A 10280-nucleotide genomic window follows, 5' to 3' on the forward strand; every position below is an offset into this window, starting at 1 on the left:
CCGGGAAATTGCTGCCTCCAAATTTTACATTCTTCAACAAAATTCTAACACAACCCTTAATAAAAGATATCCAAATATTTCAAAACCCTCGAAATAAAGTCTCTCTCTCTCAAAAACTCAGAATTCAGAAAACTTTTGAATAAAATCTTTGCTCACTCTCTTAGAAAACCCATTTTCATTTTGTTCAACCATCCTCTAAAAAACTCTCTCTCTCTCTCTCTCTCACTTTCAAAAGCTTTCATGGAGTCCAGCAACAGCAAATACACAAAGACCATCAAATTCCTCTGCAGTTATGGCGGGAAAATCCTCCCTCGCTACACCGACGGCACTCTTCGTTACGCCGGTGGCCTGACACGTGTCCTCGCCGTCGATCGCTCTATTTCTTTCACAGGTTTGCGTGCTCTTCCATTTTCAGATTCGATTTTTGTGAATTCGTGTGGTTTTTTGTGAATAATTAATCAATTTTTTTTTCTTGTTGTTGTTACAGAGTTGATGATGAAGCTCGGAGAGTTCTGTGGCTCATCGGTGAATCTTCGGTGTCAATTGCCGATCAGCGACTTGGAAACCCTAATTTCGATCACGTCCGACGATAGGTTGAGTTGCGATCTTAGGCAATCCTATCTCCGGCGACGACCTGCCGTTGATAGTCAGAGCTTTCTCCTCCGCCCTTTTGTCTGATTACAAGTCTCTCTCTCACTCTCTCTCTCTCTCTCTCTCTCTCTCTCTCTGTGTGTTTGTTTCCCGAGAAAAAAAAATTGAATTTGGAAATTACCTAGTAGAACTTTAATTACGGACAATCGCACTTTATAATCTGACATCTGATAATTGAAATAACATAGGACATGTTGTTATTGAAGGGTTGTTATTGAAATAGCGAAATCTGACATCTGATAATTGGACATGTTGGATTGTTTATATTTGATAATAAGACTTTACAGAGACAGAAGGGACTCAATGTTAGCTTGCATTGCATTTTCATGCCCTAATCTGGAATTTATGGAGATCTTGAAATCCGATACCGTGATTAATCGGATCAATGGGTATAATTCCTGTTCTCTTTTTGTTTTTGTTTTTTTTTGGGTGAAATTATCGGGTTGTCTTGTATAATGCACAATGTGATCTACACTGCAAATCTAAAAAATTAGTTTAGAAGTGTAACTTTATTATTATTATTGGATGGGGCTGTTATTCTCTCACATCTATTTTCATGTTTTAAATGTAGACATTACTTTTTGGCCTTTTAAAATGTGTACATCAATGCATCAATTTTGTAAAATAGTGGATGTAAAATGACTCAGAATATTTTCTCTGTTTGATATTTGGATGCAATTGTTATAGATATATTCTCCCATGTGTGTGTGCGTGTGCCCGTGCACGTGTGTGTTATGTGCAATAGTTTACTCTATGAAGCTATTAAATTGAACTAATTTTTGTGGGTTTGGTTGCTGTGCTTTTAAATTTTCATAACAGTGTTGGATTTGTTTCTGTGCTTAGGATACCAACTGGTTAGTGTTCACTACTTTGGTTCTGTTTTACCACTTATTTTAGTTTGTGCTTAGGCCATTATTTTTGCTGCTACATGATCCATAGCATTTACCATTTTTTTCCTCAAGCTGGCAAAACTGTTTGTATCAATTGATTGATTGATAGAGTTGATTTTATGAATTTCAAACGCAGCGATGAATTGGGTTGTTTTGTTGCGGATAAAAGATGTCTTAAAAGCCTTAAGATGGAAGGGTGTTCTAATCTAGGGGGTTTTGTTCTTTGTTCATCAAGCCTTTCTACACTTTGGCTTTCGGATCTTTACTCACACTCTAAGATGGTGATTTTTTTTCCCTTTTCCTTTTTATTATTGCTTGAGGTGTGATCTTTCTCTAGAATTGCAATTCAATGTTTTCTTTCTCTTCTGCATTTAAGTTAATTCCTTTGTATGTGTCCATAGGTTTTTAACTGCCCAAATCTCAAGGAGATTTCCTTAGAATTTTATTGTCAAGAAAATGATAGCACTGATCTTACTACCATGGTTGATGGTTTGGGAAGGAATTGCTTAAGGTTGCAAAACATACACATTGCATCGGTTCGTCTTTCTCATTCTGTTGTGCTTGCTCTTACCGCTTGCAAATTCTAAGGTTTGTCACATATCCATGATTTATGACTTTAGTGTGGTATTTAGTAATTTTTTTGGCATGTCTAGAATTCTTCAATACTTCACTATTTAGCAACTGAAAGTCCTATTTTGACCACTTTGGATAGCAATAATATAAGTTGGCTGCTTCACTGTTCGGGAGATTGCGAATGCTTTCACTTGTTCTTGGATCCGAAATCCTTGATGCATCTCTTTGCTGCCATTGCTTCAAGCTATCCGAACTTAGAATTGCTTGACACGAGTGGGTATGTTTTTCCTCCCAAGTACAACTGCTTTTCAACCTTCCATAAGATGGTTAATTGATTGTGTTGGTATTGTTACCAAGTTAAATACCGGCTTGTACATAATTTACAAGCACTATGAAATGAATCCGTCCTAATATTAAATAAAATACCAGGGAATAGGGACTTATAAGTTAAGAATTGCATGTGGGAGCCAAAACCTTTTTTTAAAATGAGCATTGCTATATCCAATTTTGATTTTATGCTCCCATGTTGAAGGTAACCATCATGTCTATGGATGCAGAGTAGCATTTTTATCTTACGAATCTCGAACTTTCATGTTTGTGTAACACTGTAAATTGCCTTAAGTTTGCCTATTGAACAAGTTGGCTTGAACCTTCATTTGTAGGCTTTGTAACAAGAGTAGAAAATGTTAAAATATATGTAAACTTCAAGATGATAGCTTCTTCACTACTCATAATGTTTGAGATTTTTTTTAATGCTATACTTCTATTTGCGGTATCAAGCATTAGTGATAGTGGCATTGGAATGATCGCAATGTGTTCCCCGGAACACTTTCAAGACTCCTCCTTGCTCTTTGTCCTAATATTACTTCAAGTAATTACCCATTTGAGGATTTTTATCTGATTTTTAGTCTTTTGTTTGGTAATCTTTGTTTTCACACCGCCCGTTCATTGAAGCGTTGCGAATTTTCAGGTGGCATTCGGTTTGTCACACCTCAATTGCCACTTCTTGAGCTCATGGATTGTGGCATGACCATTTGTGATCCCAATTCCCAAAATGGAATCCGATGAAAGCGGTGATTGGGAATTAAGAAACACGCAAACCCTCATATTTACCAAAAGTGATTATCAAGCATGGTCCGCCGAAGAAACTCGGTTGTGGGGTTGTTCTGGCTTAGATGTGAGACTCTTTAAATTAAAAAGTTACTTGTGTATTCTTGTATGGTCTTCTCTTGGGCTCTTAGTTTGTGAATTTGAATGCAGGCTTTATATTTAAACGCGGAAGCTGAATGATCTAAATCTAAACTCTTGTAAGAATTTGCATCCGGTATGTTATTTGATGAATCATTCTTAGATAATGATTGTAATTTTTCTTTATTATCAAACAACATATAATTGATGACCATGTTTATGTATCCAGTATTGCCAGTGCTCAAATTGGAAAGTGTGCATGCATCAGGCTGTCAAGAGTTGTTGATAGGGGCCATTGAAAGTCAGGTAAGATAGAATCCAAAAACAGCTTTGTGTACAAGCTGTGTTTAATAATCAGAAAACTGAATCTTGGAAATAGATCCATCTAAATTGCATGATCAACATGATTGCAGCATTGTACTGTGTTAGTGCTAAATTCTCTGATATTTAAATGTTAGGAATCGTTGATTCATTTACTATCTAAGTTGGTAGGCAACTATAGTAAGAATAGACTAATAGCAAGCAAAGTTAACTCCTACACATGGTTGAAGTGCACAGCAAGCTGAATTTTAATTTCATGTTTACAATAAGTTTTGTAAATTCTAATTTCTAAGAATGAATAATGGTTCTTTTTTGGGGATATGATCATTCTTGCTGCATTCACCTTATGTTAGGCATAAATTCTGATTCTCAAGGCAGAGTTTTGTTGCAATCAGGACCCAGAAAACCTTATTTCTGCGATTACAATCTCTTTTTTATTTATTTTTATAATCTTATATACTATTGAGACAAAACATTTACAAGATACAACTCTTGGTAGATTAAACATCTGATTCTCGTCCTAAATTTTGTCTTAATTAATCTTTTAAATCCTGTTGTAGATTAAAACCATAGCATAAACTTTTATCCACGATTTAAGGAAATTGAATTGAATTTGATTTCAGCAAAGATAAAATTGTTCTTATACTTGTGTTGTTCCCTTGCATGCTTGCAGGTCAGTAATGATTCCCCTGCTGTGGAAAGTGTATTACCATGTAAACGTTTAGCTGATGGCTCCAAAAGGGTTCGGGTTCCACATTTTCTAAGTGCTCAGGTAAAGCTGAAAATAACTTGTTTAACTGCGAACATTGTTTGAATCTCTGGATTACTGACATCAAATTGGTTATGGGAAAATCCCACATCATGCTATTGTTTAAAAAACAATAGAGATAAATTCTATACTATAGTTTATGTTCCAAATTAGTTCTTCAGTTACCTGATTGGGTGTTGGTGTTAATTATTGTAGGACAAGATGTGTTAGTAACCACATCTTATTGTTGAGAAATGCTGAAATTATTGAAGTGGATTGAAAAAAAAAATGTATTTTTCAAAATTTTGTAACTTCAATTTGATATTTAAGCTTTGGTTCCTAATAGTTGCAATTGGGTGACATTTTTCTTTTGATATCTATTTGCACTAATATGCTTCTTCAATATGGTAGTTTCAACATGAATATATATATATATATTGTGCATGATTGTGGTTTTTTTTTTTAAATAAAATAAAATCTTATTTTGAGGGTCAAGAGACCCCTTAAATAACTTTATTTATCAAGGGTTGTAAATATAAATTTTTTAAACCTTGGTAAAAGGTTATTTAAGGGTCTCTTGACCCTCAAAATAAGATTAGAGCACTTGTTTTGAGGGTCATGAAGGCTCTCAAAATTTCCTTTTCGACGGTATATGTTTCAAAGGTTATCAAGGGTCAGTTGGACTCTTAAAATAACTTCTTTCAAGGTTTTTTAATACTTTTTTTAGGGGTTTTGACCCTTGAAAAAAGTCTGATTTGTTGTAGTGCGTCCTTTCAAATTTAGGGATTTTGGAAACTGCGTTGTTTGGATTGGGAAGTGTGGATGTAGGGGTAATTTTGTCTCACTAAAAGTTTAAATCCATGTGTTCCAATCATTGTGTGCCACATGTTTATAATTTAAAAAATAAATTAGTTTAGGGAAAATGCAGGGACACAAAAAATCTAACTATTGACATAATTTGTCTCACACCAGGCTGTGAATGGTGGAGGTCAAATGGTGGGTCCACACCTCCACCACTCATTACTCACCACATGACAAATTGTGGCAAAAGTTGTGAAATTTTTTGTGTTTCTAGCATTGCTCTTAGTTTAGTCCAAGTCAAATATCACATCAGCATAGAGGTGTCAAATAGGTGGATTTACGTGGGTTTGGAGTAGGCATAATTGGGTTGAGTATATAAAACTCATTCACCCATTAAAACCCATTTAATTAATTATTTCTAATCCAAACTCAATCCAACCCAATTATAATGAGTAAACCCCAACCCACCCAATTACCCAATTATGTAAATTACCAAAATGCCCATAAACACAGTAACAGCTCAGCAACATGAAAATAGAGGAATAAGATAAGAAACTAAGTGGTCCACTGTTTGGTTGCCGACAAAATTTAGAAAAATAAGGAAATGAATTTTGAAAATTGGATTCCAATTATTTACGAACCGAAAACCAACACAAAAAAGGAAAAAAAGAAAAAAAAAAAAAAGAAGCCAAATGAAGCAACTTTGACTCAATCAAACCAAATATAGCCAAATGGCTCTATTACATACACCAAATTAAAAAATAGAAGACAATGAAGAATAAAAACTATCAATTCCTCAACTTTCTCAGCAACCAAACGGATTTTGGATCTGAAAAAAGAAACCGCGAGTTCAAAGCGAAGGGAAATAAAGAGATTCAAGCGAGAGGGGAGACCTTCAGGCTAAATTGATTGGTGTTGGGAAGGTGGGTACGCTTGATGACGATGCGAGCGATGAATTCTTTGACAGTATTTCAGAGAGTACTTGATGTGGGTATGGGTTTACAAAGGAGTTTTAGATTTTAGCTTGAGGTTGAAGATAAAAAGATGTATCGAGATTTTCTAAGACACTTACTTTGTTTCACTTGGAATTTTTCTGGATTTTTAGAGAGGGTATTTGAGTGCTGTTGTTTGGTTGCCAAGAATGTGAGAGAAAAGGAAATGACAAAAATTTTCTTTGTGGTTTTCGAGAAAAGGCAAGAAAGGACAAGAAAATGAATGGATTTTAAAATTGAGAAATTAATTTTTTTTGTTTTTTATTTTTATGGAAAGGGTTGGGTTGAATTTGGGTATATTGTTTTTGGGTTAAATGGGGTTCAATGGGTTTTTAGTTAAAACCCAATAATCACTGGGTCTAATTAGGTTGATGCCCATTTTACCTAATTAATAATTGGGTGGGTTTGAGTTCAATTAGAGTGAGTGAGTTTGAGCGGCAAATGGGTTTGGGCTTACTTTGCCACCCTACATCAGCACTTTGTTAAGCCGTGAAGGATATAAACTAATGGATATAGACTAAAGGATGAAAAATATAACCTTTTGCAAAGTTTCGAGACAAAAAACAAACTTTTAAAAGTTTAAGAACAAAAAATGAACTTTTGTAAAAGTTTAGGGACAATAATGATATTTTATCTTTTTTTTTTTTTGGCAAGTTATGCATTTCATCATAGATTAATGCTGAACTCTTTACAATCAAAAGAAAAAAAAAAATCAATCCACAACTTGAATAGAAAATCAAGGAATTTGCTACTTGAAGTAAATATGGGATTCGAGAAATCGATTATATTTATATAAAATTTAAAGTTATAATACATGTTTTATATGTTTAGTTATAGGAAATGTGTATCTATCTATACTGACTATCCTTTGAGCACGTGCTCACGTGCACAAATGTATAACACTCATCATAACCCTAGGTATTTTTACGATTAGAAAATGTAATAATTTCATATTATAATCGATACAAATTATTAACCTTTACTTAAAAAAAAAAAAAAAAAAAGCCTCTGAACACGTGCTTAAAGGCTAGTCTTTCTTTATTTGTTTATATATCTTTTTAATATCACAGGTATCATCTTTGGGAGCAAAGGTAGCATAGATTTTGTGATGAAATGCAAAGAACAAAGTAATTTTAAAAAAAATAATAATTTGGAATTCTTGTTTTAATTGGATTTTATGTTGAATCTTAGATTTGTTAATTTGAAAAATTGTTTCTTTTGGCTTAGTTATAACTTTCAAAGTGCCTTTTCTTTTCACCTAGCTTATTTTTATTTTTATATTTAATAAAATTTCAATTTTTTATTTTTTAGATTTTGTTTTGTCTTTCATGTTAAATAGAATTTTATCAGATTGATTTAACGTCCTTTTCCTTCTATCATTTGAATGTACGTATATATATGCTGAACCAATTAAATCCGTTTGTTTTTTCGTTTTGGGCCTGGGTGAATTTTCATTTTTTTCTTTGCTAATTTTTACATTTACTTAAGAATTTCAATTGATTAGGGGAGCAAGGATTTGGTTGATAATGAGTTCTGATTATCTTTCTTTATTGGGATAATTGCAGTAAATCCACTTGAGGTTCAACCCGAAATTACTTTGTCTCTCGTAGTTTGAAAAGTGTCATTTTACCCCACTGAAGTTTGGTTTGTTAGGATTCCATAATCCACCTCATCACTCTCTCCGTTAAAACATAAAATCATAACAAAACCAATAAAAACAATGTCAGAAAGGTCATATTTGTAAAAATTGTTGTACTTTTTCATAATGAACTTCAATGGAACAAACACCTAATTTCAACGTAACGCACTAACCTTTCACAAAAAACAAAAATGGAGAACCTTTTGTTGTTAAGTAATATTATCTGAGTAAGAGAGAGCCACTACATTGTGTACCATACATCCAGTAAAGCAACTCTTGTCTATTTCTACTAATAATATAGGCATTTCTCTCCGTTTTCACACCTCCCAAACCTGCAGTGGCAAAGGGCAATTATATGGTGTTTAGATGGTGTTTTGGGAAGTGGGACCTGTGGTTGGATCAACTTGGTTTGATATTGAAATGGTGGCCATGTTAGTGAAGTAGCAAATTAGGGGTTTGGGAGGCATGTGATTTGGAGTTTGGTTACTAGAGGCATGGTTGTCAAAATCGCGACCTGGATCGTAAAATCGTACGATTTTACGATCTCACCTCATCAAAAAGTTTAAAATCGTAGCAAGATCGCAAAAATGATAGGATTGTAGGATCGTATGGGATCCTACTGATCCTACCATTTGGCTTGACATTTTTTTTTTTTTTTTTAAGTGGGATCCATTTGGGTAAGATAATCCACCTAAACCCATAAGCCCAACGGGTTATCAGAAATCCAATAATGAATTGAAGTCCCAAATTTACACCTATGTCAACATAAAATCATATTTGTAATTAGCTAGTTTATCTTAGATTGAGAATTCTCTTTTGGATTACATATTGTAAATTTGTAGTTTACTAGTTTTTATATGCTAACTAGCCTAACTTATTTTGGATTTGGAACTTAGAATTTGGAAAACATTTTCCATGTGTAGATAATATTTTGGTACTTATTTATAATTAAACATGTACTGAACTTTTTAGATACATTATGTCAAAAGTTAAATATATTTTGTTTCGTTAGAATGACATAAGAACGATGTAGTGCGTGCAAATTACATTTTATGATGCAATTTTTTTTAATGGATGGATTCATATTTTAAGTGATTATATAACATACAAAGTTACTATCAATAGGTTTTTTGCTTAAAATATGAAAATAGGTAAGATCTTACGATCCACGATCCAATCCTACGATCCATGATCCTACATAGAATCCCGATTTTGACAACCTTGACTAGAGGTCCGAGATCTTGCTTTTGGTGGGTCAAATTGTGGTGGATCTAGTGATTCCATGGGTTCTGGGTTGTTGATTAGCTTTGAAATTTTCACTTTGCTTCTACCATACCCAGTGAATCAAGTAATTTTTATTCTACTGTTCACAATTTTGTGATTTTTTCTGGTGGGTTTGTTATTTGGCCTAGAAACCTTCCTCTCTCATATCTCTATTCCCTTGGTCAAGCTTTGTTGATCCTCCCCTTGGGTGTTGCCAATGTATATCCAGTGGCTCTGTGTGAGTGAGATCTTGGATGTTGGAAATCAAAGCTTTGGAAATTAAGTGCTGGAAATTGTTGATCCTCCATGTCTTCATGTTATAAACTCTATTATGCTTTGATTTTAATAAATTTGTTAGTTCATGCACAAAAAATAAGTATGAGGAAGAAGAGAAGAACAGAAGCCTTGGAGACAAAACTATTTAGGGCATGTTTGGTTGTATTGTTTAAATAATGAAAAACATAACACGTATTTTTACAATACTTTTTCACCTTGTAGACACCGTATTTTGTACCCCTTACGACTTGGGCCCCTGTTCTCCAATGATGCTCGAACTCTAAGGCCTAAGGTCAGTTTAGAGCCCAACCAAATATCAAATTGATTTGAGGAGTGTTAAAATAGAAAATATCACTTTTTAAATGCACAAAAATCTATTTTTGGAAATAAAAGACCAAAGTGGCCCTTGGCCCACGTACTTGGATGGAAGCCTACGTACGCAAGCCAAAGCATGCATATGCAGGCATAATCTTGCGTACACAGCTAGGGTTTTAGAAGCATGGAAAAGTCAAGTTTTTTTGCAATAATGATTGAGGTTTGGAATGAATCCCATATCATCTGAGAGCTATTCCAAACCCATATTTTTCAACTATAAAAAGCCTTATATGGTACATTTTCAAAACACACAGAAATCCCATGAGAAAAACCTAAGATTCACTAGAAAATAGTGAATCAAAAGGGAGTTTTTCACAAAACACCCCCAAGTTATTTTTATTTGATTGAGACCTTTTCTGACCCCAATCCTTTGAGTTTCAAGTTTCTAATCACTGTTTTATTGAATTGTAATAGATTTGACTGAGGGGAACGGTCAAAACTCAAGCCTAGGAGCTTTTGCTTTAAAGTATTCTTTCTTTCTTCTTTTTTTCATTTTCTGTCTTTCCTTTTAGTTTTAATCCTACTTCTTTGCGCAGTTTAGATTTTTATATGTTTTCTTAGGG

At 33.9% G+C, this 10280-nt stretch overlaps 1 pseudogene; it reads left to right on the plus strand.

Moving 5' to 3' along the window:
* Positions 1-825: 825 nt before the first annotated feature.
* Positions 826-4732, plus strand: LOC142641553 (F-box/LRR-repeat protein 17-like; annotated as a pseudogene).
* The last annotated feature ends 5548 nt before the right edge of the window (positions 4733-10280 follow it).

Source organism: Castanea sativa, chromosome 6 (genome assembly GCF_040712315.1).
Source record: "Castanea sativa cultivar Marrone di Chiusa Pesio chromosome 6, ASM4071231v1".
NCBI lineage: Eukaryota > Viridiplantae > Streptophyta > Magnoliopsida > Fagales > Fagaceae > Castanea > Castanea sativa.